Raw genomic sequence first — 21,957 nt, forward strand, 5'->3', positions numbered from 1 at the left:
GGGGCAGGAGGAAAAGGGGACGACAGAGGATGAGATGGCTGGATGGCATCACCGACTCAATGGATATGAGTTTGAGTGAACTCTGGTAGGTGGTGATGGACAGAGAGGCCTGGCATGCTGCAATTCATGGGATCGCAAAGAGTCGGACACGACTGAGCGACTGAACTGAACTGAACTGAATGTCACTTTTTATGTTACAGTTGCTTTGAATATACTTAACTCCCATGGTTTTGCTTTTTTTCATTCCATTTTTAAATGTGTATATATTTACAATGTTTCTGAATTTCTCTTTCTGTTTTCTCATTGTTAGTTTACAGGAATGAAACAGATTTCTCTGTGTTAATTTTATATCCTGCAACTTTACAATATCCATTGATTAGCTCTAGTAATTTTCTGGTGGAATCTTTAGGGTTTTCTATGTAGAAGATCATGTCATCTGCAAACAGTGAGAGTTTTACTTCTTCTTTTCCAATCTGAATTCCTTTTATTCCTTTTTCTTCTCTGATTGAGAAGAAACTTCCAAAACTATGTTAAATAGTAGTGGTGAGAGTGGGCACCCTTGTCTTGTTCCTGACTTTAGGGGAAATGCTTTCAATTTTTCACCACTGAGGATAATGTTTGCTATGTGTTTATCAGATATGCCTTTTATTATGTTGAAATATGTTCCTTCTATGCATGCTTTGTGGAGGGTTTTTATAAAAATGGATGTTGAATTTTGTCAAAGACTTTCTCTGCAACTATTGAGATAATCACAAGGTTTTTATCTTTCAATTTGTTAATATGGTGTATCATGTTGATTGATTTGTGAATATTGAAGAAACTTTTCATCCCTGGGATAAAGCCTACTTGGTTATGATGTATGATCTATTTAATATGTTGTTGGATTCTGTTTGCTAGAATTTTGTTGAGGATTTTTGCATCTATGTTTATCAGTGATATGGGTCTGTAGTTTTCTTTTTTTGTGGCATCATTGTCTGATTTTGGTATCAGGGTGATGGTGACCTCATAGAATGAGTTTGGCAGTTTACCTTTCTCTGCAATTTTCTGGAAGAGTTTGAGTAGGATAGGTGTTAGCTCTTTTCTAAATTTTTTATAGAATTCACCTGTGAAGCCATCTGGTCCTGGGCTTTTGTTTGTTGGAAGATTTTTGATTACAGTTTCAAATTCCATGCTTGTGATGGGTCACTTAAGATTTTCTATTTCTTCCTGGTTCAGTTTTGGGATGTTATACTTTTCGAAGAATTTGTCCATTTCTTCCAAGTTGTGCATTTTATTGGCATGTAGTTGCTGATAGTACTCTCTTATGATCCTTTGTATTTCTGTGTTGTCTCTTGTGATTTCTTCATTTTCATTTCTAATTTTGTTGATTTGATTCTTCTCACTTTTTTTCTTGATGAGTCTGGCTAATGGTTTGTCTATTTATCTTCTCAAAGAACCAGCTTTTAGTTTTGGTGATTTTTGCTATAGTGTCCATTCTTTCCTTTTCATTTATTTCTGCCCTAATTTTTGTGATTTCTTTCCTTCTACTACTACAGGGTTCTTCATTTCTTCTGTTTCTAGTTTCTTTAGGTGTAAAGTTTATTTGATTTTTCTCTTGTTTATTGAGGTAACCTTGTATTGCTATGAACTTTCCCCTTAGCACTGCTTTTACTGAATCCCACAGGTTTTGAGTTGTTGTGTTTTAATTTTCATTCATTTCTATGCATATTTTGATTTCTTTTTTGACTTCCTCTATGATTTTTTTTGTTATTCAGAAGCATGTTGTTTAGCTTCCATATGTTTGTATTTTTAATAGTTTTTTTTTTTCCCTGTAGTTGATATCTAATCTTAGCACATTGTGATCAGAAAAGATGCTTGAGATGATTTCAATTTTTCTGAATTTTTCAAGGCTAGACTTATGGCCCAGGATGTGATGTATGCTGGAGTATGTTCCATGTGCACTTGAGAAAAAGGTGAAATTCATTGTTTGGGGGTGAAATGTCCTATAAAAATCACTTAGATCTAACTGGTCCCTTGTATCATTTAAAGTTTGTGTTTCCTTGCTAATTTTCTGTTTAGTTGATCTATCCATAGGTGTGAGTGGGATATTAAAGTCTTCCACTCTTATTGTGTTACTGTTAATTTCTGCTTTCATACTTGCTAGCATTTGCTTTACATATTGTGGTGCTCCTTTGTTGGGTACATATATATTTATAATTATATCTTCTTCTTGGCTTGATCCTTTGATCATTATGTAGTGTCCTTCTTTGTCTCTTTTCATAGCTTTTATTTCAAAGTCTATTTTATCTGATATGAGTATTGCTACTCCTGCTTTTTTTGGTCTCCATTTGCATGAAGTATCTTTTTCCAGCCCTTCACTTTCAGTCTGTATGTGCCCCTTGTTTTGAGCTGTGTCTTTTGTAGACAGCATATATAGGGGTCTTGTTTTTGTATCCATTCAGCCAGTCTTTGTCATTTGGTTGGGGCATTCAACCCTTTTACATTTAAGGAAATTATTGATAAGTATGATCCTGTTGCCATTTACTTTGTTGTTTCAGGTTTGAATTTATAACCTTTTCTGTGTTTCCTGTCTAGAGATGATCCTTTAGCATTTGTTGAAGAGCTGGTTTGATGGTGCTGAATTCTCAGCTTTTGCTTGTCTGTAAAGCTTTTGATTTCTCCTTAATATTTGATTGAGATCCTTGCTGGGTATAGTAATCTGGGTTTTAGGTTTTCCTCTTTCATCACTTTAAGTATGTCTTGCCATTCCCTTCTGGCTTGAAGAGTTTCTACTGAAAGGTCAGCTGTCATCCTTAAGGGGATCCACTTGTGTGTTATTTGTTGCTTTTCCCCTGCTGCTTTTAATATTTGTTCTTTGTGTTTGATTGTCGTTAATTTGATTAATATGTGTCTTGGGGTGTTTTGCCTTGGGTTTATCCTATTTGGGACTCCCTGGGTTTCTTGGACTTGGGTGGCTATTTCCTTCCCCATTTTAGGGAAGTTTTCAACTATTATCTCCTCAAGTATTTTCTCATGGCCTTTCTTTTTGTGTTCTTCTTCTGGGACTCCTATGATTCGAATGTTGGGGTGTTTAACATTGTCCCAGAGATCTCTGAGGATTTCCTCATTTCTGTTCATTCTTTTTTTTTTTTTCCTCTCTTCATTTACTTCCACCGTTCTATCTTCTACCTAACTTATCCTATCTTCTGCCTCAGTTATTCTACCTTTGATTCCCTCCAGAGTGCCTTTGATATCAGTTATTGCATTATTCATTATTGATACTTTTTTATTTCTTCTTGGTCCTTGTTAAACATTTCTTGCATCTTCTCAATCTTTGTCTCTAGTCTATTTATCTGTAACTCCATTTTGTTTTGAAGATTTTGGATTTTCTTTACTATCATTATTCTGAATTCTTTTTAAGGTAGACTCCCTATCTCTTCCTTTTTGGTTTGGTTTGGTGGGCATTTATCATGTTCCTTTACCTGCTGAATATTTCTCTGCCTTTTCATTTTTTTTAGATTGCTGTGTTTGTGGCGGCCTTTCTGTATGCTGGAAATTTGTGGTTCCTCTTTATTGTGGAGCTTGCTTCCTATGGGTGGGGTTGGACTAGTGGCTTGTCAAGATTTCCTGGTTAGGGAAGCTTGCATTGGTGTTCTGGTGGTCAGGTGGATCTCTTCTCTCTGGAGTGCAATAAAGTGTCCAGTAGTGAGTTTTGAGGTGTCTGTGGGTTTGGTGTGACTTTAGGCAGCCTGTATTTTAATGCTCAGGGCTATGTTCCTGTGTTGCTGGAGAATTAGCATGGTACGCCTTGCTCTGAAACTTGTTGCCTCTTGGGTGGAGCTTGGTTTCAGTGTAGGTATGGAGACTTTTGGATGAGCTCTTGTTCCCTGGAGTCAGGACTTTTCTGGTGTTCTTAAGTTTTGGCTTTCAGTCTTATTCTTACAGTAGCCTCAAAACTTATTCATCCATACAGTACAGGTGATAAAACATCTAGGTTAATGGTGAAAAGATTTTCCACAGTGAGGGACATCTAAAGAGGTTCACAGAGTTACATGGAGAAGAGAAGAGGGAGGAGGGAGATGGAAGTGACCAGGAGGAGAAGAGGGGGAATCAAAAGGGGAGAGCCAGTAATCAATCCCCTATGTGCTCTCCAAGTCTGGAACACCCAGAGAGATTCACAGAGTTAAGTAAAGAGGAGAAGGGAGAGGGAAGAGCTAGAGGTGACCTGAGGGAGAAAAGAGAAAGTCAAAATGGGAGAGAGCAATCAAGGCAGTAATCACAACCCTAAGCAAAAATGGGTACTGAAGATTAGATTCTTAAAGGTGCAAAACTGATAAAAAATACCAAAAAGCAAAGATTAAAAATCTAGAGTAGAGGTTAGACTCTGAAAAATACAATATTAAAAATACAAAACAAAATCAGTCACAAAATTATAAAAAATATATATGAAATTTGCTTTAAAAATAGGGTTTTTTTTGCAAGGTAATAGTAGCTTATAAAAATGAAAATTAAAGGAGTAATAAAGAACTTAAAAATAAAAAAGATAATAGTAAAACTATATCTAGGAATTTCTCTGGAGCTGTTGAGGGCAGTGTGGGATCAGTGCAGTTTCAGATAGTTCCTTGTTCCAGCTTATACTTCTTCTCAAGGTCTATAGGCCCCTTCCAATCATTAGTCATGCTAACTACAGGGTTTTAATCTGTTGCACCTGTCACTTCCAGAGCAGTTCCCTCTTCTTGGTTTATTTTGGCTTTCTCTGTTTGCAAGTCTCTTCAGTGTTTAATTTCTGTCCTGACACAAGGGGGTGAAGGTGGTCACTTGTTTAGGATCACTTGTTCAGTTGTGCTGTGGGGAGGGAGGAACACTGCAAACAAATATCACTGGTGTGTGCAGGGAGTGCTTGCAGTGTATGGACAACACTGGGTTTGCCCCAGCTCATGGTGTGTGTGCTTTCCCGTGCTTTCCTGACCAGGTGCTTGGAGAGCCATTGTCCCAGGTGGGCTATGCATCTTAATCACCTCCCTGGTCTGGCCACTCGGTTTCCCGGTGAGCTGTGGGAGTGTCATTTCAGGTATGCTCTGTGTCTCCTCTGGGGAGCTGATCTCTGGCTGTGACCCTCCTGGCAGATGTCTACCCTCCAGGATCCCAGGAAGACCTGGTTAGCAACTGGGAGCCTGGTCACAGTTTGGTGGAGGATGCTTTCTCTGGGGCCAAGATTGCCCCTCGCCTTTTGGCTCTGGATGTCGCCTGCCTGCCTCTCTGCCTCTGGTGAGAGGATGGGCCAATCCACAGCAGGCTAGCTCTCCTTTGGTATTTGCTCAATCCTTTGTTCTGTGAGCAGATCAGGCTGCACCTTAGGTTAGAGTTTTTCATGGGAAAGTTCTCTCTCTCTTTTTTTTTTCTCTTTCTCCGGCTATCCCACAGTTTGGGTTGCTGTCTCACGTTAGGTCCCTCAGCTTGTCCTCAGGGCATTCGGGTCAGGTCCTTATCCTTAGCATGCAACCTGCACCTCTGTGTTCAGCCCCTGCTCGCTGGTGGCTGATGCAAGCGTCTGGGCTACTTCTCCACTGAGAGTTGTGGTTAGGCGCGTATTTTGTGTGTGTGTGTGTGTGTGTGTGTGTGTGTGTGTGTGTGTGTGTGTGTGTGTGTGTGTTTTTCTCCTGGTTATGTTGCCGTCTGAGATTTCTGAATGCCTGGTGTTTTCTGCCAGTGTTCAGAAGTTGTTTAGAGGAAGTTGCTCAGCATTCAAATGATCTTTTGATGAATTTGTGGTAGAAAGAGTGGTCTTCCCGGCCTATTTCTCTGCCGTCTTAGGACCGCCCAGAATTATTGCTTAATGTTAAATTTAAAATAACTTATTAGAAATAACTCATTCCTAATATATATATTTTATTGATTTGACCATTTATGTACACCAAGCCCTAAGTACACTCATAAAATGTACTGCCATTGCATGGGTGCTACAAAGTTGAACAAGACATGAAACTTACTAGTGTGTCCAGAAAGTTATTGATTGCATCACAGTTACTGCTATAATAGAGAGGCTACGAAGTGGTAATGGACCTAAGTGGTGGGAGGGATGCAGTAAGTAAATGTCTCAGAGAAGATGCCCTCATAGGTGATGAAGATACCCTAATTTAGGGGTTTAAGCTGCTCATCCTATTCATCTTTCTCAAAGGCATCCAAATGCAGCAGACTGAGAACTGACAAAGAACTAAAATTAAGTATACAACAATTTAGCAGAGGTAAGGAAATGTTATTTGAGACAAAAGTCTCATAGATCACTTTGTGGAGGACAAATCAGCTGGGTTAGGTTCACTGATGGTTACGCATACCAAGCTGCATCTGATGACTCACAATATACATTAATTGGACCCCAATTAACTATGTGCCAAAGATGGACATTAAATGCTTTTTACTTTTGAAATCAATTATGAAACATACTTTGGGAAGGTAGATCTATGTATATAGGAAAATGTTACATAAGTAATTTAGAGAAACACAAATTTAGCACATTTGAGAAATCCTTGACCTTAATAACCCTGATAACAGTCAGCATTTCTGGATTAACTTCAAATAGTTAAATATCACATCATATTTGTGTTTAAACATTTTTTAAAAGACCTATGTTTGGAACTGCCTTTTCTGTATTACTAGAAATTATTCTGTATACATCAATGGACTGGTATACGATTTTCTTTTTTAAAAAATTTCCTTTAGAAAGTGACAGCAATTAGATGTTAGAGACCTCTTTGCCTACTGATCCACAAAATTTTCAATGTCAGAAATCATTATTTATAATTAGTGCAAGTATACAGCTGAGCATTCTCTTCAACAACCGTGGGAAGCCCTTAATGAAATCTATCTTATGTAACAGACAACACCTGTGAGCCAGCTTTGCCCAGGTCTGTGTGGTATCACTTCTTATCTATCCAAAGTGTGCACTTCACTGAGCACTGGAGCATAATACTTTGGAAGGGCAGAGTACATATAACTGGACAAACTTAAGGAATAATATAAATTCACACATTAGCATGCTGACAATATGGGCTTTATGGCATCTAGACTCTTACAAGTGAAATGAATAATTAGAGAGAACTGCTTAAGCACTAATATTTTGTACTAAAGAATATGAGAGCAGATAAAATTTGGATTTGGATTTCAGAATCTCTTATGGTAACTAATGATGTTCAAAAGAGGAGAAGGCGTCTGAACTGAGAATTGGGTAAGCATTCATACATGGAAAAGTTTACTTAAAAATGACATTCATGGATACTGTTCACTGTCCTAAACTCTCATTTTTGCAGTTCTGTGGGAAAGATTGAGGGCAGGAGGAGAAGGGGGCAACAGAGGAAGAGATGGTTGAATGGCATCACTGACGCAATGAACATGAGTTTGAGTAAACTCCAGGAAACAATGAAGGACAGAGAAGCCTGGTGTGCTGCCGTCCATGGGGTAACAAAGAGTTGGACACGACTGAGAGACTGAAAAACAGAAACTGTGTTGCATGACATTTTTCAGATCTTTTTGGATGGGAAACTTTTGTAAGTTCATAAGAACTTTTTCATAAGTTCATTGATCATTAAATGTCTGGATAAATTCTGAGATTCCAGACTGTTTTTCAATAACTGCAGTTATAAATACATAAGCATATTACAACTTAACATATTTTAGTCATTATTGGAATTATAAAATACATGCCAAAATCTAAGACAATGTTAGAAAAATGTTTCCATTGAAAAGTTAAGTGAAGTGAAGTTGCTCAGTCATATCCGACTCTTTGCGACCCTGTGGACTGTAGCCTACCAGGCTCCTCCATCCACGTACTGGAGTGGGTTGCCATTTCCTTCTCCAGGGGATTCCCGACCCAGGGATCGAACCCAGGTCTCTCGCATTGGAGGCAGATGCTTTAACCTCTGAGTCACCAGGGAAGCTCCTTTCCATTGAGAAGAAGGCACCAAAAACATAAAATTGGGAATGTCAACCCATTCCAGTATTCTTGCCTGTGAAATCCCATGGACAGAGGAGCCTGGTGGGCTACAGTTCATAGGGTCACAAAAGAGCTGGACATGACTTAATGACTAAACAACAACAATAATGAGTTCCTGAGTTCTACATTTCAGTATTTCTTTTCTAATTAGGTTACGGTTAATTCAATCAAGTAGGGTTTGTGATGCCATTTTTTCTTATCTCCGGAATTTTTAATGGAAATTTTCTAGGAACTTCTAAGTTGTTCTAAATGTGTTACCATAGTTAACAATTGGTAGATGCACAATAGAGATGTGTTGAACTAATACTCATTTAATGACTGTTGGTTTTCACCTACGTCTATTGCATGGACTACATGACGGATATGGAAGCCATGTCACTGTAAACACACGATTAGAGTCCATGGTTCACGTGATACTAGATCTTCACTAGGAATAACTGACAGCCATAGGCTTCAAACAAAACATTTAAGTGAAGCACTCTTTTAAACTAGGTGGTAGAGTAACGAGAGAACAGCAGAGAAAGTGAGTGCAGAGATTTTTCAGTACATGGGTCCTAGAACTTGGTGCCAAATTGTTGTATTATTATACAACATGAAATAATAACAGATTTCATTAATATGCTTATATCCAAGGCATTTTAATAATTTTAGTTTAATAGAAGGGCCATGTCCAATGGGTTGAGCCTCACAGAACCTACTGTGAAATATATCTGAAAGGTCAGAATTTTAAGCACAACTTAATCCCATGGCACTGTCTTATTTTCACCTTGGTTCTTTTGGGGTACACTGGAATGTGTAATGGAATGGAAATGGCACAGGCAACTGAGACTATAACACTTCAGGAATAATAGAAGCTTTCTTTGCTAGTTTTCTTAAGATTCTTATGATCCTAATGTTATCAAGATCAGAAATGGACAGAATGAAAAATACCATGTCTAAGCCAAGAAGATCATGTTTGTGGGTATATAAGAAAAAGTATCTTGAACTTTCTGAACTGGTTGGGGAGAACTTGAAGGTGTTAGAACTCCTGACATTCTGGAAATGAGGCATCTATCTGAGTTTTTACTATTAATAATCCTGGATGACTTTGGCCTGGGAGAGATCATATTTATTATTTTTCAATATTTTTAGTCCCATTGTTGTTGTTTAGTTGCTAAGTCATGTCCACTCTTCATGACCACAGGGACTGCAGTATGCCAGGCTTCCTTGTTCTTCACTATCTCCCTGAGTTTGCTCAAACTCATGTCCACTGAGTTCGTGATGCTATCCAACTGTCTCATCCTCTGTAGCCTTCTTCTCCTCTTGCCTTCAATCTTTCCCAACATCAGAGTCTTTATCAATAAGTTGGCTCTTCATATCAGGTGGCCAAAGAATTGGAGCTTCAGCATCAGTCCTTAAAATGAATATTCTGGGTTGATTTCCTTTAGGATTGACTGGTTTGATCTCCTTGCAGTCTAAGGGACTCTCTACTTTTCTCTAGCACCACCACGTCTATGGTATATTTCATACACTGAATTAATATACTAAGTTCATGGAGTCGCAAAGAATCAGACACGACTGAGTGACTAACACTTTCATTTGCACATTCATAATTTGAAAAGAACTCACTCAGGAACTGACTGTAAGAACATATTTTAGTAGTTAGGCCTCACTCATGGTTGCTATGATTTACTTCTGACCAATTATATACTCCCAGGAGTAAAGTGCCCCTTGCACTTTTAACCACTACCTTCTCCTATGTTCTTCCTTGCAACATTTTCCATGCTTTTCTGTTTCCCTTTTAACCCTCCATTTAATTGACACCCTCTTTCTACTCTCTTTACCTTCATCATTTTATCCTTGTAGAGTAGCCAAAGTCAGCCTGTGCTTGTTAGTCAGACTCCACGGGCAATTCCCTCAATGTTTTCGTTGTTTACATAAAAGCATCCAAATGTATAGCAAATAGACCAGCTGGAAACCTCCTCACAGACAGACGTACCCAAACAGGAGGTTCCTTGATGTGTTGTGGTGGGTCAGTCTGGTTCTGCTACCAGAAAGCACAGCCCACACCCATATGCACTGTTGCTCCTGAATGCAAGGCTTGCGATAGCATCCACGCAGGCTGGGTCTCAGCCAACACTCAGCCCCTAGCACATACAGTGATACAGAAAGATGTGACGACAACAGAATTTTGGAGTACTGTTTGTAGCATGCTGTTCTTTGGCATAGCTCTTCAGGATCTAAGAACAGATTTCTCCTAATTTCCCAAGACACATGGTTTATTATAGAAACAGTCTTTGAAAATGTCTATAGATCTGGAAGCAATTGATAGATTTAATATTAAAGTCAACATTTACTGTAGATGTCTTAGAAATTGTTTTGAAATGTTGCAACAGAGACTCATGCTTGAAAAAAACACCTAGTTTTTAGTGTTTTTTCAGAGTGAGGGAAGAAGAATATTAGTAATGAGACAAATGCACTGATACTTTATTCTAATTGGAAAAATGCAGTGAAGATTTATGAATAAATGTAAAATATTTAAAACTGAAGTAAATATATTTGAAGGCATTCTAGAATACAGGCAATTTCTGAACACAAATAATATATTTGAAAAAGTGTGCATTTATATTAGACAACATACTTAAATTTTATTAAAAATAAATGCTTCAGGTAATTTTGAATATTATAGGATATGGACTAATCACACAAATTTAACCAGAAAGTATTTTGTTATAAGTGATTTGAAAGAGTAATCAATTATAAATTTCTAAGTCATGATAATATGCAATAACAAAAAAGGATAATACCATTAAATACTGTCTGAATTTTAATTTGGTTTTTTAAATACCTTTCTTTATCACTATACTTTAAAAAGGAAAAGAAAAATTCCACAAAATTGTAACAAAAACAATTCTATAAGAGTAGTGGGTCACTAATACAATTATGTAAAGTTTAAAAATAAAATTAAAAAACAAATGTCATGGTGCTGAAAAAAAAAAAAAGAGTAGTGGGTTGGAGACACATATTGTTAGCCTCTTCTAAGCAAATGCCTGGGTAAAATGTAAGTGTGGCTTTGTAAATCTGTATGCAGGTCAGGAAGCAACAGTTAGAACTGGATGTGGAACAACAGACATGGTTCCAAATCAGGAAAGAAGTACGTCAAGGCTGTATATTGTCACTCTGCTTATTCAACTTCTATGCAGAGTACATCATGAATAATGCTGGACTGGATGAGGAACAAACTGGGATCAAGATGGTCAGGAGAAATATCAATAACCTCAGATATGCAGATGACACCACCCAGAAAGCAGAGAAGAACTAAAGAGCCTCTTGATGAAAGTGAAAGAGGAGAGTGAAAAAGTTGGCTTAAAACTCAAAATTCAGAAAACTAAGATCATAGCATCTGGTCCCATCACTTCATGGCAAATAGATGGGGAAACAATGGAAAAAGTGAGACTTTTTTGTGGGGTGAGGGGCTCAAAAATCACTGCAGATGGTGATTGCAGCCATGAAATTAAAAGACGCTTGCTCCTCGGAAGAAAAGTTATGACCAACTTATATAGCATATTAAAAAGCAGAGACATTACTTTGCCAATAAAGGTCCATCTACTCAAAGCTATGGTTTTTCCAATAGTCAGTATGGATGTGAGAGTTGGACTATAAAGAAAGCTGAGCACCGAAGAACTGTTGCTTTTGAACTGTGGTATTGGAGAATACTCTTGAGAGTCCCTTGGACTGCAAGGAGATCCAACCAGTCCATCCTAAAGGAGATCAGTCATGAACATTCATTGGAAGGAATGATGCTGAAGCTGAAACTCCAATACTTTGGCCACCTGAGGTGAAGAACTGACTCATTGGAAAAGACCCTGATGCTGGGAAAGATTAAAGGCCAGAGGAGAAGGGGATGACAGAGGATGAGATGTTTGGATGGCATCACCGACTCAATGGCCATGAGTTTGAGTAAGCTCCAGGAGTTGGTGATGGATAGGGAGGCCTGGCATGCTGCAGTCCCTGGGGTCACAAAGTCAGACACGACTGAGCAACTGAACTGAACTTGCAAATCTGTATGATTAGTATCAAGAAAAACAGCTGTATTTTTCTGACCTTTATGCTTGCTACTCTGGAGTGACCAACCTGAACTACAAACTCATTAACTGACATTCAGGAAATGTGCAAAATTAAATGCTATAACCCAATCCAAAGTGCATGTAACACTGTTATAAATTTGGCATATATTACAATCAACATGGAATCTTCAACATGTATGGAAGGATGCACATAGACACAGTAAAGGAAAGAGAGGCTTTGGCTTGACCCCAAAGCCCAACACAGGTACAGGGTGAAAAGCTGTTCCTTATTCTAAGCAACCTCAGGTTTTCAAGGCACTGCATTCCAAGAAAGAGATTTGGAAAACAGAGGAGTGAGCATTAGACCTCTTATCCCTCTTTGGGAAAGACATTAAATTGAATTCCAGAGACTGATTGAAAGTTAATTATTTCATCTTCTACAATCTGAACATCTTGAAAAGAATGACTTCTTAGATTTAACTTTTGGCATTGGAAAACATAGGTTCTGAGAGATCAATGATGAGAGATCAAAACAAAGAACCTAAGTTCTTGGTGACTTACAACCAAAAAGCTTTATTTTTATCTGTGCTGCACATTCAAGATGAATTCTAAGTTGGCTGCATATTTCCTTCAAACTATCTGGGACACTGCTGGCTGCTGTGATGGGGGTGGAGGGAGACATGCTAACTATACATTGCTTCTTGAAGGTTCTGTCCAGAGGAGACACCAACTACTTCTTCTCATATGCTATTCAGCAAAAAGGGTCACATGTCACACAGGAGGTCAAGAGGTTATAGGAGCAAATGTATCCTTTTCTTCTATCAGGGGAATATTTGTGAACAATAATTCAGTTTATCACAGATAGCATAATAGAAAGTGAAGTCACTCAGTCGTGTCCGACTCTGCGACCCCATGGACTGTAGCTCACCAGGCTCCTCCCTCCATGGGATTCTCCAGGCAAGAGTACTGGAGTGGGTTGCCATTTCCTTCTCCACCACCTAATTTCCAGGAGTTAAGTAGAGCTAAATCAGGGAATGTCAGACTCTCGGATGGACTGGGATTGCATAGTCAAGGAAAATGATCACAAATAACAGACCCATTGTGTCGCCTACCCCCACAGAGTACTACTAGGGAGGAAGTGCCAAAATACCACACTATCTGAAAAGTAGACAAATGCTGTTCATTGTTAAATACAAAGAGATGAAACATTAAATCATTTCCTAACTTGTAAATTTAAGGAATTTCTTTATTATTGACCTAGGTACAAGAAAGACTTTCATTTATATCTCAAGGAGACATGAGTTTGAAGTGAAATTGGTCCTAAAATGTCTTCTCAGATTTTGGCTCTTTCCTTGGTAATCCCCAATTGTTTTGATTCAGGAATCTTAAATCTTCCTCAGGGGGTTCCCTCATGGCTCAGTGATGAAGAATCCTCCTTCCAATACAGAGGTCATGGGTTTGATCCCTGGGCCAGGAAGATCCCACATGCTGCAGAGCAACTGAGCCCACGTGCTGCAATGAAAGTGCCCTAGAGCTCATTCTCTGCAAAAAGAGAAGCCATTGCAATGAGAAGCCTGCACAGCACAACTAGAGAAAAGTCCATGCAGCAGCAAAGACCCAGCACAGCCAAAAATAGATAATAAATTTAAAATATCATTAAAAAAACCCTTCTTAGAGGAAATTCTCCAGTCTTATAGTTATCTATAGTTTTGGCCCAACAGAAGTTTGAAATTTGACCATTTTTGTTTTGATGAGAAAATTTTTCAGTATAATCCATTTTACATGACCCAGACAAGAGTTCCAGTTTTAAAAATTTATTTTCAGAAATTTTTTATAGATTTCTAATAGTAAAGAGCAGGAACACATCGAGGTAATTGATTCTATGTAAGCAGAAAATTCTGCCACTACTAGTAAAATCACAAACCCTATAAGTAGGTAACAGAGATCTTGTTGCCTAAACATTTTGCTTCTCTAAGCAACAGATCATAAGGTTATTTTAGACAACAAAGCAAACACTGGCCAGAGAGCCAAGAGCTAATCTCAGGAGTTTCACACAAAGTAACTTCTGGAAATTGTTAGTACATCTACTATTTACCTCCTATTCAATTTCTTCATAAAAGAGGCACAATCTCTGAGGGACAAATGCTTGCTTTTGAAGTCTGAATATTATGTTTAACATAACATGCTGTGAAAAGCAGTAGAAATTATGACAACTTATTCATTTTGTTTGTGAAAAGTCACTTCGGCTTAATATATTTTTGGTTTTAAAAAGTAATTGTTCATGTCTTTGGGAAGATGTTAACTATAATGTTGAAGTACAAACATCCTTCCCTATGAGAAGTCCGTTTTCACTGCGCTTTTATCTATGGTGGCTCTGACATGACTCACTTATGTGGTCTTCTCTTTGTCCTGCTGCGTCTTCCCTTGCAAAGTGGTGCTGCGCCATCGGCACTGACTCAGAACGCAGGATCGGGTGAGGTCGTCTTTCTCACAGTATTTTAAGTGCATTCAAGCTGTGAAAAGGGTTGCAGCAACACTCCCATTCTCTGTCAGCTGAACTCTGCTTGCTTGTGTTCATATGTTGGCTTAACTACAATTCAAACCTGGTTCTTTTTTTAAATAAACTGGTACAAAGTAAAAGGTATATTTCAGCAGTGTTTTGGAACTTTTAAATAGGGAACCAATCTTTGGACATATCTATTACCTTTCTGTCTGGTGGAGTATCAATCCTTAAACCAGCAGGTGAAAGTACATGTTATTAAATGGCTCATTCTAATTCAGATCCTGGGTGGTCTTACTTATTGGATGAATTATACTACCATCCTAAGAAAACTATTTAACCTATCTGCACATGGAGAGAGCCTCTGCATACCTGCTATATGATTTCAAACCATGAGATGAGCAGTTTCTGGCTTTGAAATCAGATTTCTCAGAGGTGCTGGTCTTAACAATGGCTCCTACTTCAGTCATTCCCTTCTCCAGGAGATCTTCCTCATGCAGGGATCGAACCCAAGTCTCCTGTATTGCAGATAGATTCTTCACAGTCTGAGCCACCAGGGAAGCCCTCATTAAAAACAGTATAAGTATGCAGAGCTTTGGCTACTACTGCTTTCATTTGAGACCATCTTTACATGATGCAATTTATCAGATCAAAAATTAATCATCTAGTGTATTGGGTCTTCTGGATGGTCAAACCACAGATTGAGAAAACTAGAATGATTGTGTCTAAATCATTCTTAGGATGAGAAAATACAAGGAAAAAAAGTTCAGTAGACACCTACTGACATGTCCTTTGAACCACTTTATTTAAAAATAATTTTCTTTATATTTAAATTAGAAATACTGCTATTTGTTGAATATGTGCATTTAGTACATACATTATACTTAGAAACACCAATCACTAAATAGTTTGGAAATGAAAATTCTTTTATAAATTTTCTCACTTAAAAATAGAAAAACTCCTCAGATATCATGTCAAGAAAGACAGTTTACCTGAATTTGCAGCTGTATGATAAAAATATCTCAGTGCCCAGTTTCTATTTGTACCTGCCAGGAAGAAGGGGAACAGAGGAAACTGTGAAATCTCCCCATGGTTTCTGTATTTCATTCCATCATGGGATACCCAATGTCGTTTTCTCTTCTCTTCACAGAACAGGACCTAATTATCTCATATCTGTGGCTGATTTATTCTCTATGTTCTTTGCCATTTATTGATTATTTTTTAGCATACCATGTAAAGTGTGCTCAATAAAGAAACTTGTAAAACAGAAAGAAAAAAAATAAAAAAGAAAACACATGAATTACCTGACCTGTCAAAATTCAAAATAGCTAATGGTAACATGGTTTGGCTTTCTGGTACTTTTTTCTTTTTCTACTCCTCATCTCTTCCTGGGCTTTCTTCTTCTTTCTATCTGCATCCTTTTTCTAGGTGTTATCCTCCCGGCTTACCTATAATCCATCTTCCACAGAATGGACTGAGTTTAATTTCTAAAATTCTATAGTTTAAAACCGCTCCATGGTTTCTTACTTCGCTCTGAATAAATTTCAAAGTCCTTATATGCTGTTCTTGCTGAATCTTTCACAACTTTCCTTTCTGATTGTGTACAGTCTGGTTTTTTTACTCTCCTCCCCTTTATTAGTTTTCCATTGTTGAAACAAATTAGCACAAACTCAGTGCTAATCAGTCAGGAAGACAAATTGTTAATCTTTCAGTTCTGGAGGGAAAAAGTATAAAGTTGGGTCTGAATAAGCTAACATCAAAATGTTGGTGGATATGCTCCTTTCTGGGGGTTATGAAGGGGAATCAATTCCCTTTGTCTTTTGCAGCTTCCAGACACCATTTGCATTGCTTGGTGCCTGGGCCCCTTTCAAAGACAGCAACTTTTGGCTGCATCTTTCTCATGCTGTCTTCTCTCTGGTTTTCTCTCTTCTTAATTCCCTCTTCTAATTATAAGGACTGTAATGGGTGAATTTAACTCAGATGACCATTATATCTACTATTGTAGGCAAGAATCCCTCAGAAGAAATGGAGTAGCCATCATGGTCAACAAAAGAGTCCGAAATGCAGTACTTGGATGCAATCTCAAAAACGACAGAATGATCTCTGTTTGTTTCCAAGGCAAACCATTCAATATCACAATAATCCAAGTCTATGCCCCAACGAGTAACGCTGAAGAAGCTGAAGTTGAACGGTTCTATGAAGACCTACAAGACCTTTTAGAACTAACACCCAAAAAAGATGTCCTTTTCATTATAGGGGACTGGAATGCAAAAGTAGGATGTCAAGAAACACCTGGAGTAACAGGCAAATTTGGCCTTGGAATATGGAATGAAGCAGGGCAAAGACTAATAGAGTTTTGCCAAGAAAATGCACTGGTCATAGCAAACACCCTCTTCCAACAACACAAGAGAAGACTCTATACATGGACATCACCAGATGGTCAACACCAAAATCAGACTGATTATATTCTTTGCAGCCAAAGATGGAAAAACTCTATATAGTCAGCAGCAAAAACAAGACCAGGAGCTGACTGTGGCTCAGATCATGAACTCCTTATTGCCAAATTCAGACTTAAATTGAAGAAAGTAGGGAAAACCACTAGATCATTCAGGTATGACCTAAATCAAACCCCTTATGATTATACAGTGGAAGTGAAAAATAGATTTAAGAGCCTAGATTTGATAGATAGAGTACCTGATGAACTATGAACTGAGGTTTGTGACATTGTACAGGAGACAGGGATCAAGACCATCCCCATGGAAAAGAAATGCAAAAAAGCAAAATGGCTGTCTGGGGAGGCCTTACAAATAGCTGTGAAAAAAAGAGAAGCAAAAAGCAAACAAGAAAAGGAAAGATATAAGAATCTGAATGCAGAGTTCCAAAGAATAGCAAGAAGAGATAGGAAACCTTCTTCAGCGATCAATGCAAAGAAATAGAGGAAAACAACAGAATGGGAAAGACTAGAGATCTCTTCAAGAAACTTAGAGATACCAAGGGAACATTTCATGCAAAGATGGGCTTGATAAAGGACAAAAATGGTATGGACCTGACAGAAGCAGAAGATATTAAGAAGAGGTGGCAAGAATACACAGAAGAACTGTACAAAAAAGATCTTCACGACCCAGATAATCATGATGGTGTGATCACTGACCTAGAGCCAGACATCCTGGAATGTGAAGTCAAGTGGGCCTTAGAAAGCATCACTACGAACAAAGCTAGTGGAGGTGATGGAATTTCAGTTGAGCTATTCCAAATCCTGAAAAATGATGCTGTAAAAGTGCTGCACTCAATATGCCAGCAAATCTGGAAAACTCAGCAGTGGCCACAGGACTGGAAAAGATCAGTTTTCATTCCAATCCCAAAGAAAGGCAATGCCAAAGAATGCTCAAACTACAGCACAATTGCACTCATCTCACACGCTAGTAATGCTCAAAATTCTCCAAGCCAGGCTTCAGCAATATGTGAACCGTGAACTTCCTGATGTTCAAGCTGGTTTTAGAAAAGGCAGAGGAACCAGAGATCAAATTGCCAACATCCTCTGGATCATGGAAAAAGCAAGAGAGTTCCAGAAAAACATCTATTTCTGCTTTATTGACTATGCCAAAGCCTTTGACTGTGTGGATCACAATCAACTGTGGAAAATTCTGAAAGAGATGAGAATACCAGACCACCTGATCTGCCTCTTGAGAAATTTGTATGCAGGTCAGGAAGCAACAGTTAGAACTGGACATGGAACAACAGACTGGTTCCAAATAGGAAAAGGAGTTCGTCAAGGCTGTATACTGTCACCCTGCTTATTTAACTTATATGCAGAGTACATCATGAGAAACGCTGGGCTGGAAGAAGCACAAGCTGGAATCAAGATTGCCGGGAGAAATATCAATAACCTCAGATATGCAGATGACACCATCCTTATGGCAGAAAGTGAAGAGGAACTAAAAAGCCTCTTGATGAAAGTGAAAGAGGAGAGTGAAAAAGTTGGCTTAAAGCTCAACGTTCAGAATTCGAAGATCATGACATCTGGTCCCATCACTTCATGGGAAATAGATGGGGAAACAGTGGAAACAGTGTCAGACTTTATTTTTGGGGGCTCGAAAATCACTGCAGATGGTGACTTCATCCATGAAGTTAAAAGACGCTTACTCCCTGGAAGGAAAGTTATGACCAACCTAGATAGCATATTCAAAAGCAGAGACATTACCTTGCCAACAAAGGTTCATCTAGTCAAGGGTATGGTTTTTCCAGTGGTCGTGTATGGATGTGAGAGTTGGACTGTGAAGAAGGCTGAGCACCAAAGAATTGCTGCTTTTGTACTGTGGTGTTGGAGAAGACTCTTGAGAGTCCCTGGGACTGCAAGGAGATCCAATGAGTCAGTTCTGAAGGAGATCAGCCCTGGGATTTCTTTGGAAGGAATGATGCTAAAGCTGAAACTCCAGTACTTTGGCCACCTCATGCGAAGAGTTGACTCATTGGAAAAGACTCTGATGCTGGGAGGGACTGGGGGCAGGAGGAGAAGGGGACGACAGAGGATGAGATGGCTGGATGGCATCACTGACTTGATGGACGTGAGTCTGGGAGAACTCTGGAAGCTGGTGATGGACAGGGAGGCCTGGCGTGCTGCAATTCATGGGGTCGCGAAGAGTTGGACACTACTGAGCGACTGAACTGAACTGAAGTATAAGAAACCTTGAGATTACACTAGACTGAACCAGTTAATCCAATATAATCTCTTTATTTTAAAGTCAGTAGATCAGCAGCCTTAACTCCTCTGCAACCCTCTTCTCTTTTGCTACATAACAACATAATTCACAGATGCCAGAAATGAGAGGATGCGGTCCTCTTGCAGAATGGGGAGCATTATTCTGTTGACTACACTCTCAATCATTCTCTGGAAAGTCAAAGCTGGCTATGCACTACTCTCAAAAGCATCAAGCACACAGATCCTGTGGTTGCCCATTGACAGCCACTCTGATGTGAATAGTGTCATCTTGTGCCTAATGAATCATTTGAAAAGTTGGAAATGTTGGAATATTGCCAATGGAAAGTATAAAAGATGAGGAGGACATGAGGATGAGGGTAAAATTATTCAAAGTTTATGAAGGATAATAAAAATACTTGTTTTGTTCTACTGATCTCTGTTCATTGTGATTTACCAAATAGAGACTGTTTTCTTTGTATATAATTTCTTTGGGAATGCATGCTGTGTTTTATTGCAACTTGCATTTTGGTGGCTGTCTGTTATTCAGTCATTCAAAAGATTATCTGAAAATCTATTATGGGATGGCTTTGGGGAGATCGTTGTGACTAGGACCTAGGACTGGGCTTTTAAGTGACTCACCAGTCCACTGAGAGAATCAGATGGGTAATAAGAACAATTAGCTTAGGTTTCAAAGGATCTTTATGGGGGCTAAAAAGAGACTAACCAGAGTTACCTGACCTCTAGAATAGGGAAGTTCCAGAAATTTTTCCAAATGGAGCAGCTATTGAGGCATGGGATGTGTCATTGTGTACTACATTTCTTTCTCTGTTATCTTTTTCCTCTCAAAAGCCTCATGAGAGAAAAAGATCTTTCTCTTGATCATTACTGTTTCCTCAGCAGTAGTCCAGTTCCTGGCACACAGTAAGCTTTGTATAAATATTTAATGAAAGTCAGTATGATTGCATGTATAGAAAATATCCACTTTTTCTTTATGGAAAGGGCATTGTACTGGATGAATTATTTGGTAACTTATTTTATTTTCAGTTAGCAAATATGTCACCATCATTGCCTGATCTCATTTTGGTAAAATTTAACCTCAAATAAATGTTTCATAGGTCACTTTACATTAGATTTATTTATCTAGAATTATAGAATAAAACACATTATTTCCTTTTATTTCTTAAATGAGCTTCAGGGACCAAAAATGTGTTTGAATTATAATTTTTCGAAGCTCCAAACCTGCATGTATCTGTTAAAAGGCATTTGTGCTTTAGATCTTTACTTCTCTCCATTTTCTATCTGAGTTCAGGGTTATGGGGCCTGCAACTTCACTTACCTTTTTCTTGGACATGGTTTTCTGGATAGTTTACTTTTTACATACTCTCTCAAAAACATAGAACATACTCTTGCTTCCAGTAAATAAGTATCTGAATCGTCAACCCTCCCTCTACCTTGTTTCATGACCTTCTATAATTGGTTCTTTTCTAACCAATCCTCATCATTTCAGTTCATATTTATCCAAAGTTAGTGGAGGTGTTGGCTGTGGAAGTGGATATTAGAGGAAAGGTAGGTAGTAGCAGGCAGAAAAAGTGAAAGGACATTTTATACAAGTTCCAGGCAAGCTATAATGTAGAGTTTCCAAGGGAAAAAGTAAATGAAAAAATGGCTATGTGGAAAAGCCTAAAAAAATGTAAAATGACATTTCTATAATAAGAATCGTTTGATCAATGTATCATAATCTTCTAGAATAGTTTTTGATACATTATAAGGACTCAATATTAAATGGGTGAATGAATAAATGACAGAATATCTTAAAAAAATGTTTTGGGGAAAAAGATTTGCTTCAGTACAGAAAGCTAAATAAAAAAAAACACTATTGATATTAAGACTAATGTACTTCATTTAGACCAACAACTACTACAAAGTATTATCCCCATTTCAGCTCATCCTTCTTTATCTTTCTCCCTCCCTCCTTCACTCTCTCTCTCTCTCTCTCTCTCACACACACACACACACACACACACAATGTATATCCACTGTGATAAAATTTTATGAATCAAACACTGAGTCACATGGTTTAAACCACATGGACAGGAGAGTATATGAAGAGTTTCTGGAAAGGCAGAAAAGGGGCGACAGTTACAAACTCACTTGGGGGTGTTTTACACTTGGTACCTCTCTTATATTTTCTTACAGGTCCCCATGGGGCACAACCTACATTCCTCATGCCCGAGACATATTGTAGTTTGTGTTATACTTGTTGCTATTACTGAGCCCAAAGAGAAACAACACACCCACCAAAATCCCTGTATTTACAACCATTTGTTGTTCAGTTGCTAAGTCATGTCTGACTCTTTGCAACCCCAAGGACTGCAGCACACCAGGGCTCCCTGTCCTTCACTATCTCCTGGAGTTTGCTCAAATTCATGTCCATTGAGTCAGTTATGCTATCTAACCATGATGTCCTCTGCCACTCTCTTCTTTTGCCTTCAATCTTTTCCAGTGAGTCGGCTCTTTGCATCAGTGGCCAAAGTATTGGAGCTTCAGCTTCAACATCAGTCCTTCCAATGAATATTCAGGGTTGATTTCCTTTAGAGTCGACTGGCTTGATCTCCCTGCCATCCAAGGGACTCTTAAGAGTCTTCTCCATTGATGTGCAGAAGCTTTTAAGGTTAATTAGGTCCCATTTGTTTATTTTTGCTTTTATTTCCAATATTCTGGGAGGTGGGTCATAGAGGATCCT

The 21,957-nt window shown here is 38.4% G+C and overlaps 1 protein-coding gene across 8 annotated transcripts in view; it reads right to left on the bottom strand.

The window, feature by feature from the left end:
- The window catches only part of DGKB (diacylglycerol kinase beta), an 870,186-nt gene that overhangs the window by 142,610 nt on the left and 705,619 nt on the right, over positions 1-21,957 (bottom strand). The window lies entirely within an intron of this gene.

This window comes from Bos indicus, chromosome 4, assembly GCF_029378745.1.
Source record: "Bos indicus isolate NIAB-ARS_2022 breed Sahiwal x Tharparkar chromosome 4, NIAB-ARS_B.indTharparkar_mat_pri_1.0, whole genome shotgun sequence".
Taxonomy (NCBI): Eukaryota; Metazoa; Chordata; class Mammalia; order Artiodactyla; family Bovidae; genus Bos; species Bos indicus.